The sequence below is a fragment of the Chiloscyllium punctatum genome, chromosome 27, assembly GCF_047496795.1.
Source record: "Chiloscyllium punctatum isolate Juve2018m chromosome 27, sChiPun1.3, whole genome shotgun sequence".
In the NCBI taxonomy this organism is placed as follows: domain Eukaryota; kingdom Metazoa; phylum Chordata; class Chondrichthyes; order Orectolobiformes; family Hemiscylliidae; genus Chiloscyllium; species Chiloscyllium punctatum.
Window position 1 is genome coordinate 51,991,586 of NC_092765.1, and position 9,364 is coordinate 52,000,949.

The window sequence follows — 9,364 nt, forward strand, 5'->3', positions numbered from 1 at the left end:
CAGGTTCATAGTTTCTTGAAAGTAGAGTTGCAGGTAGATAGGATAGTGAAGAAGGTATTTGGTATGGTTTTCTTTATTGGTCAGAGCATTGAGTATAGGAGTTGGGAGGTCATGTTGCAGCCGTACATTGGTTTGGCCACTTTTGGAATATTGTGTACCATTCTGGTCTCCTTCCTATTGGAAGCATGTTGTGAAACTTGAAAGGGTTTAGAAAAGATTTACAAGGACGTTGCCAGGGTTGGAGGATTTGAGCTATAGGAAGAGGCTAAATAGGCTGGGGCTGTTTTCCCTGGAGCGTCGGAGGCTGAGGGGTGACCTTATAGAAGTTTATAAAATGATGAGAGGCGTGGATAGGATAAACAGACAAGGTCTTTTTCCTGGGGTATGGCAGTCCAGTGCTAGAGGGTTAGAGGGGAAAGATATAAAAGGGACCTAATGGGCAACTTTTTAACATAGAGGGTGGTGCGTGTACAAAATGAGCTTCCAGAGGAAGTGGTGAATGCTGGTACAATTCCAGCTTTAAAAGGCATCTGGATGGGTATATGAACAGGAAGAGTTTAGAGGGATATGGGCCAAGTGCTGGAAAATGGGACTAGATTAGGTTAGGATATCTGGTTGGCATGGATGAGTTGGACCGAATGATCTGCTTCTGTGCTGTACATCTCAATGACTCCATAAATCACAGTTTCTTTGCTAGATATAAGAGTTAAACATACTGTGGCAAGCACAAAAGTTACTACATGCCAAGAACAGTCTCCTTGAGCAGCTAAAGGAGTTGGCAGCCGAGACTTGGAATGAAATTAATCTTGCAAACCAGAGCAGAATGAAAGAAAGCAGCTGCAGGGTGGGATTGAGTCATAGAGATTTACAGCACAGAAACAGAACAGGTCCAACCCACCCATGCCAATCAGATAGGATAAAGTGAGGACTGCAGATGCTGGAGATCAGAGTTGAGTGTGTGGTGCTAGAAAAGCACAGCAGGTTCGGCAGCATTGAGGAGCAGGAGAATTGACGTATCGGGCATAAGCCCTTCATCAGGAATCATTCAGATATCCTAAATTAATCGAGTCCCACTTGCAAGCATTTGGCCTCTAAACCCCTCCTATTCATATACCCATCCAAATGTTGTCATTGTACCAACCTCTACCACTTCCTGTGGCAGCTCATTCCATAGGCACCGAACAGGAGGAGGGTGAAGTTGGGTAGTAAGAGGGTGAAGCTGGGCAAGAAGAGGATGAAGCAGACCAGGAGGAGGGTGAAGCTGGTGAGAAGGGTGAGCTGATCAGAAGGGTGAAGCTGGTCAGGAGAAGGGTGAAGCTGGTCAGGAGTAGGGGTGTGTGAAGTGGCTTGGGTTCATTGTGAACCAGACCAGCAGTGTGCAATGGGTCAGGACCATTGTGAACCAAACCAGGAGTGTGCAGTGTGTTGGAATCACTGTGAAGGGGGTCAGGATCATGAAAATGAAAGACTCAAACTGTGATATCTCAGAAAAGCTCTGTACCATTGTAACTGGTTCCCTTTTTCTCCCCCTCTGTTTCTCTTTCTCCGAAGTTAGTCTGAGGAATTGTGTGGTTATAAATGTATCTTAATGTAATAAGGGTTAAGTGAAGACTTTGTAAGAGTCTCCCTGTATTGAAGTGACAATCAAAAGAGAATGAGTGGTTTGTGGGTCTTTACATTTTTAAATGTTAAGTTTATTATGATTGAAGGAATGGCGGGGAAACTCCAATGCCTGAGTACACATTATTTCTAGATGGATAGAAGTAAATAATCAGAACGTCATATAAGACCTGTATTGAACTTTTAGAGAGTGATTAAATGCAATTCTGGTTATCGGATTATTTAAAAAATGAGGTGCATCGACAGGGGTGGCAGAGAAGAGTCATGAGGATGATCCCAGAAGTATGTAGGGTGCATTCCAAGTATTGCTTATCCCTTGATATTAATTCTAATCATCCTTTACATTGTTTCAGACAACACCATCACCATTCCTGGATATGTCCTGTCCCATGGAAGGACAGACCCAGCAGAGGTAGCGGTACAGTGGCATACTGGGTGGGGGCTTCCCTGGGAGTCCTCAAGATTTAACCCCTGACCCATTCAAGCATCATGGCATCAGTCTAAACACGGGTAAGGAAACCCCTTGCTGATTACCATGTCCTGTCCTCTCTTGGTTGATGAATCAGTACTCCTCCATGTTGAACAACATTTGTCATCAGAGGGGGGATTTTAATGTCCATCACCAAAATTGACTCGGAGAAGTGCCACTGATTGAGCTGGTTGGTTCCCAGAGGACACAGCTGCTACACTAATTCTGTGGGAGGTGGTGAGGGAACCAACAAGAGGGAAAAACATACTTGACCTCTTCCTTACCAATCTGCAGGCTTCAGAAGCATCTATCCATGACAGTATTGGTAAGACCTACCACAACACAGTCCTTGTAGAGATGAAGTCCTACCTTCATGCTGAGGATACCCTCCATCGTGTTATGTGGCACTATCATTATGTTAAATAGGACTTCAAACAGATCTAGCAACTCAAATCAAAGGAATTGTTATGGACTAAGCCAGACCACTCGAAACATTCTGAAGCAGGCAACTCAGACCATAACTTTGCAATTTGATTTGCTAAGTATACAGTGAAAATTACCTGGAGTAAGCTAGCTAGGTTGACTACCGGCTTTTAAAACAGACAAAAATTTATTCACAAAATTACACAATGAAATATAAAGAACAGTATAAGGAACACCTACAGAACTCAGTCTATCCAAATTAAACTTAATTATGCTGTTCAAAATATACACAACAGTCTCAGTAAGGAAACCCCCTTTAAAAAATTTGGCAGGCTGTTTCCACACAGCTGAACTCCTAACTAGAGAACTGACTACTCCCCTTTCATTATACAGGTCACTTCAAAATATGACCACTTTGGCTTGAAGTCTCATCTGTTTACATATAAACAAAAGGCCTTTCAACATCCTTTTTCATCTCTGTGCCAAACTAGTCACCTCGGAGCAGGGAGCTGTTCGTGACCCCTCTGAAAAAAATCAAGGACACGGTATTCTTGAGAAAAGGAACAGTTTGTACAAAAAAGAGACCAGCTTTGTGACAGCATCCATGAGTACTGTGAGCTATCAAAAGGAACTGAACCGTATGCCCAACACAATCTGCAACCTCATGGCCTGGCATATTCCCACTCCCCCTGGAATCAGAGGACAAAATCTCTACTGGTTGGAATCATACCTGGTATATACGAAGATGGTTATTGTTGTTGGAGAACAGTCATCTCAGAGCCAGGATATCTCTGCAGGAGTTCTTCAGGGTGATGACTTATCATCTTCAACCACTTCTACGATGACCTTCCCTTCATCATAAGGTTGTAAGTGGGGATGTTCACTGATGGCTACACAATGTTTGCAATTTGTGATTCCTCACATATTGAAGTGTCCACATTCAAAGGCAGGTAGACATGGAGAATATCCAAGCATCCACTCCTTTCACTATTGACACTCAGGAGTAACAGTGTGTACTACCTACAACATGCACTACAGAAATGCACCAAAAATCAAAACCCATGGCGACTTCCATCCAGAAGGACAAGGGTAGCAGGTACATGGGAGCAAAGCCACCAGCAAGTTCCCCTCCAAGTCACTCACCATCCTGATTAGGAAATATATCACTGTTCCTTCATTGTTACTGGATCAAAATCACAGAATTCTCTCCATAGAGGCATTATAGGTCAACCTACAGCACATTAACTGTCGCAGTTCAAGACAGCATCTCACCACCATGTTCTGAGAGGCAACTAGGGACAGGCAATAAATGCTGGTCAGCCAGTGATGCCCACATTCAACAAGTGAAATTTTTTTAAAAACGTCTATTATCACAAGATTGTGCCTATACCTTTAATTTGCTTACTTATGATACCATGTTGTACATATCTTGATCATTTCTTGTCTGCCTCTCTTTCAGGCTGATCAGTCGAAATCACTGACTGTCCACTGATTTTCCAGGTATCTTGTACTATATCAAGGGATAACAATTCATCATTTGGAAATGCCTTTGATAAGATATTGCATAATTAATAATTAAGGTCAAAGCTTGTGGAGCCAGAATCCAAGTAGCAGAATAGGTCTGGCTACCAACAGAAAATAGAGCACAGGGGTTGGAAGTTTGTTGCAGACTTGTAACAGTTTGGTAAGTGGTATTGGAGATGAATCAGTGCTGGGACTGATAACACACAATTCACAAAGAATTAGAAATATATTACTTATCTGCCAAGCCTATCTTATCATTCAGTTAGATCATAACTGATTTGAATCTTAATAAAATGTAGGCACTTTGGATCTGTAAATCTTAATAAACTCATGAACAAAAATCTACAAAAATTTTTAACCCCTAATCTTAACAGTAAAATTTATTCCAGATCTCCCCTCCCTTTTGTGTGGAGAAGTGTTTCCTGATAGCATCTCTCAACAGCTTAACACTACCTTTAAGGTTCTGCCCCCTTGTTCTAGAATCTCCTCTACTAAAGGAAATTGTCCCTTCCACTCAGCAGTGACATACTCTCATCCCATTTCCCAGTACTTGGTCCATAGCCAAGTGTTTCAGGTGTTCATCTAAATACTTCTTAAATAAAAAGATTGAAAATAGGACAAGGAGTAATCCATTTTAACATTCAACGTGCTTTACATTTAATAAGATCATGACTAATCATGCAACTCAGTACTCTACTTGCTTTTTCTCCTTACCTTTTGATCCTTTTAGTCCTATGAACTGTGTCTGACTCCTTCTCGAAAATATTCAATGTTTCTCCTCATGCATGAATCATGGAACACAAGTATGCATGTACAGCCCGTAATAAGGCAAATTGAATTTCAACATTTTTTGCCAGAAGATTAGTGTTTAAATTAGGGAAGTGTTGCTGCAACTACACAAGTCATTAGTGAGACTGGATCTGGAGTACTGTGTACGATTTTGGGCCCCTTGAGTATGGATTCTGTTGTATTGGAAGCAATTCAGAGCAGTTTCTCTTAATTTATTTCAGAGATGAGAGATTTTTTTCTTATGAAGAGATATTGAGCAGATTAGATCCATACTCTCTGGAGTTTTAAGAATGAGAAGACATCTAATTGAGGTTTATATGATGCTAAAGGAAATTGACACAGAAGATATATGAAAGATGTTTTCTCATGTGGGGCAATTTCGAATAAGAGGTCATAGGTTTAGGATAAGGGATAGCAAGTTTACGATAGAGGAGAAGAAATTACGATAGAGAAGGATCATGAATCTGTGGAATTCGGTACCTCTGAGTGCAATTGGACATTGAGTAAATTTGAGGAGTTAGATTTTCAATTTGTAATGGGTTGAAGTGCTATGGAGAGCGACAGTAAAGTGGAGTTGAGGCTGAGATTAGATCAGGCATGATAACACTGAATGTTGGAACCAGCTTGAAGGCTGAATAGCCTACTCTTGCTCTTACTTTTTGTATTTCTAGGTGAAGAAATATTTTCTCATTTTAATCCTAATTGGCCCTCCCTGTATTCTTAGACTGTGATCCCCGTTTCTGGACTCCTAAATTATTGGGAATATCCTTTCTGCATTTGCCCCGCCCAGTCCTGTTAAAATTTTATACAGTTCTACGAGAACCCCCCTCATTTTTCTAAACATCAGTGAATTTAGCCTTCGCCTATCCAGTCTCTTCATTCAGAAAATCCATCCTCAGATAAGGAGACCAAAACTGCACACAGTAGTTGCCAAAGTTCTGTACAATTGCTGTAAGACATCTCTGCTCCTGTACTTGAATCCTCTCACTCTGAAGACAAACATTCCATTTGCCTTTTTCGACACCTGCTGCATCTGCCTGCTTACGTTCAGTGGCTGGTGTAGAAGAACATCCAGGTCTCATTGCAACTTCTGAATTTCCTGAATCTATTGCATAAGCGTTTTGACACCAAAGTGGATAACCTCACATTTATCTATATGATACTTTATCTGCCATGCATTTGGCCACTCACTCTACTTGACTAAACCACACAAAATGAATGAAAAGGAAATTGCTGGAGAAACTCAGCAGGTTTGACAGAATCTTCACATGGCGATCAGTGTCAGCATGCCAATTGCTGCAGTGAATTCCAGTTCTGGAAGTTGCTTCTGCAAGTTCCCTGCTCCCTTCTGCCTTAACTTGATAATATATCCTCTCTTTGCCTTCCACCCTACTTGATTTTTCTTCTACATTTGTCAATACATCACTCCTTATTGCAACTCCACTCCGTGTCTCATTCCCCTGTAACATTAGTTTAAACTCCCACAAACAACACTAGCAAAATGCTTCTGCAAGATTGCTGGTTCCTTTACAATTCAATTACAACTTGTCTGAATTGTAAAGATTAGATTAGATTAGATTAGATTACTTACAGTGTGGAAACAGGCCCTTCGGCCCAACAAGTCCACACCGCCCCGCCGAAGCGTAACCCACCCATACCCCTACGTCTACATTTACCCCTTACCTAACACTATGGGCAATTTAGCATGGCCAATTCATCTGGCCTGCACATCTTTGGACTGTGGGAGGAAACCGGAGCACCCGGAGGAAACCCACGCAGACACGGGGAGAACGTGCAAACTCCACACAGTCAGTCGCCTGAGGCGGGAATTGAACCCGGGTCTCAGGCGCTGTGAGGCAGCAGTGCTAACCACTGTGCCACCGTGTTCCACCTTTCCCAGAAATGGATCCAGTAACCCAAGAATCTAAAGTCTTCTCTCCCATTCCAATGCGACATACTTTAGCACTTCCTTTAAATATTTTAAACACAGAAATTAGATCATCCAACTTCTATATTTCAGAGAGTACAATCTAACTCTGTGCATCTGATTTTATAACCTTTTGCACCCAGTATCACTGTACATTAAGATTCAGAAAGTGGAAAAACTAGTTCAAAGTATGCAGACATGACCATTGGGAGATTTTGCAAATTCTGAAGACATCTGTAAGAAAACATTAATAAATGTGCAGAATGGATGTTTTAATGACAACTAACATTAATTATAATGTACAGCATTTGATAGGAATAGTTTTTTTTTGGAAATGGAATATAAATGGGGTAGGAGAGCAGAAAATTGATAAATGCAGATATACAAATCACTAACAACACCAACAGAAATTAATAAGATTATAAAAAGCAAATATTTATTGAGAAACAGAATTAAAAAGCTTAAGTTATGGTAAACTTGTATTAAATCCTGGTGAAATTACACTTACATTACTGCGTACAGTGTTGGTTTTCTTTTGGATATTAGGCATTAGAGAGGGTGGAAAAAAACTAGAATTATACGAGAACAGAGAAGGAATATTATCTTCAGAAAAGAGAAAATTGAGGGGTGACCCAATAGACTTGTTTAAGATTATAGAAGAGTTGTAAAGTGTAGATGTAGAGACAATATTTTCACTTGTTAGGATGTCTGTAACTACAGGTGATTTGTAAATAAGATAGTCATTTGCAAATCTAATCAGAACTAGATAAAAATGTCCTTTATCTGAGAGTTGTTGATGTGAGTTGTATGGATGTATTTACTGGTAAGATGGAGAAACATGACAGAGAAAAGGATAGAAGAATATACTTATATTAGCACAATGTTGTCCTCGTACTCTTCAGCCACCAATTCATGCATGTACCATTCATATTTGACAACTTATTTTATTTTCATAAATCAGTCAATTTTAGCTCTCTATCTGTTTGAGAATTGACTTTTGCTTTTGGATTTTTAATTGAAACTATAAACAATCTTGATTGGCTTAAAGTTAAATCAATTCCTCTACATTATTATTAGTTTTTACGACATGGTTGTTCAAGTACATTTAGTCAAGTCCTCACCAGAAAATGTTTCCACAATTGATCTGGAACTTGTAAGTTTCTGTATGTGGTCAACAATCAATCATATCATGTGACTATCAGCTACCCATTTATTATCTAAACATATGACTGTACTAGCTGCTTGCTACCTCTTGTTATCCAGAAAACAGTAAAGATCACATAATTAGATCACAGCTAAAAGTCATATTACACTTTATTTATAGGTATGAAATTACAGACAACCACAACAAGGAACATTACAATACTTAATTTACACAATACTTAAAACCGTCCCAAAGTATTAAAGTATCCAAAATCTTGGCATTGTGGAATTTGGTTGTAATGATTGAGTTGCTTCATAATCCTGACAATAACAATAACAAACCTACAGTTTATTTCTCACTTTGAATAGCTCCAGTCAATTGCTCAGTCTCTCCTCTTAGCCTCCCCATTTAAAACAGTGACTTAAACATTAATTTACATAGTTTAACCCCATTTACAGTGGGAGCGAGGTGACTAGTGTCACCAAACAGTACTGACCAGCAGTTTGGTAAAATATAAAATTATCAAATCCATCCTGGATGCTAAACAGGGTCCTGTACTTTACATAGCAGCTCTAACATTCCTTGCAGTGAATGGTGCAGGGAACCAAGGGTACGAGAGTGCTCTTGCTCTCCAGCCTGTGGTACTCATTGTAATTTCTGCAAGTGGCACACATTCTGCAAGAAACAAAGTGTTTTGCTCATGGTTTAAAATACATTGCATAAACCAGGGTAGCAGATGGATAAAAGCAGGAGGAATAATGTACGAAACTTTAAATGCAAATGTTTCAAATGAAGGACAAATAGTGATAGTCTGCCACCTGCAGGATTTAAATGGTTCCTTGAAACTATCATAAAGATTGTGGGAAGAAAGCATAATAGCACAGGAATAGTAAGGCCAGGACAGCAGCAGCACCTGGCCATCCAGGCATAGAGCACTGATACGAGTAAACCATAATACACAGACAGGTCAGGTATATCACACTGAAGATAGGGTGCAACACACGGATCCTGGGACCAAGGGTTTGGAGTTCCACAAAAATGTAAGAATTGAGAGTTAGGAGTATCATACTGACCCTGGGACAGGAGTGGGAAAACATGATTAGTCTTGAGCTATGCAATGACAGTATCACACTGATCCTGGGACTAGGAATGGGGAATATCACACAGATTCTGGCACAGTGCGGAGAGAATATCAAACTGGGACCAGGAATGGAAAGTATCACAATGACACTGTGACTGGGAGCAAGAATTATAGGAGGGTATCACACTGACCTTGAGGCAAGGTATGGGGAGGGTATATCATGGATCATGGGACAGGGATGGTGGTTGTATCACACTGACACCAGAGCAGTGTGTGGGAAGTATCACACCTACCCTGGAAGTAGTAATGGGAGTATCACAGTTAGAAGTGGGAATAGAGACCATTGCACTCATCCTGGGAATGGGAACGGGTAATATCAGATTCACC